Consider the following 871-nt stretch of genomic DNA (forward strand, 5'->3'; position numbering starts at 1 on the left):
CCACGCCCTGCTCTGGGCTTCCCCAGCCTGGGCTCCCCTAGTGGCAGGTGTCAACCTGCTACCTTATTTTCACTTTTCCTACATCAGCTGGGGCTGCCCATCAGGCCAGGTTAAAAGGATGGAGCGCGGATGGCAGTGCACTCCAGACACAACTGGAAGCTCAACGCCTCAGTCTCCACACAGCAACAGGCTGAGAGCCACAGGGGAGGACCCAGACCAGAGACACCGAGCAAGACCCAGGGACAGCCTCCAGAGAGACCTGAGTCCCCATCTCCTCACAGACTCCGCAGAGCAACATGAAGCCAGGTGAGTCCCGAGAGTGGTGTGTGGGTGTGTCCCCAGAGCCCGCTTGCTACATACACATCTCACTCTGTCCCTCTGTGACACAGAAACAGCCAGGGGCCACATGGTCCTCCTCCTGCTGCTGCTGCTGCTGGCCGCGGTGCTGACAAGAACCCAAGCTGGCCCTGTCCCCAGGGCCACCAGGCTCCCAATGGAAGCAAAGGACTGCCACATTGCTCAGTTCAAGTCTCTGTCCCCACAAGAGCTGCAGGCCTTCAGAAAGGCCAAGGATGCCATTGTGAGTCTCCCTCTGCCCTCCTGTGTGGGCTAGCCTCCTCCACCCGACTCTTTCTGGGTTTCATCCCTTAAGCTAACTGGGATGAAAGTCTCCACACTTTCTGCAGTAGGCTGACTTCAACTCCTGCTTGAGAGGGCTATCTCAGCCCTTGGGCTGAAGTCATCCCTGATGCAGTGAGCTAGCCTCCACCCTTCCTTGGCTGGGGACAGGGAACCCACACGTTCTGTAATATTCTCAGCCCCACCCTTCCTACAGGAGGCTAATTTCCACTCTTCCTTCTGAGAGCTAACC

At 57.7% G+C, this 871-nt stretch overlaps 1 pseudogene; it reads left to right on the forward strand.

Moving 5' to 3' along the window:
* Positions 1-406: 406 nt before the first annotated feature.
* The window catches only part of LOC114637913, a 30001-nt pseudogene continuing 29536 nt past the window's right edge, over positions 407-871 (forward strand).

This window comes from Grammomys surdaster, unplaced genomic scaffold, assembly GCF_004785775.1.
Source record: "Grammomys surdaster isolate TR1022 unplaced genomic scaffold, NIH_TR_1.0 125430, whole genome shotgun sequence".
NCBI lineage: Eukaryota > Metazoa > Chordata > Mammalia > Rodentia > Muridae > Grammomys > Grammomys surdaster.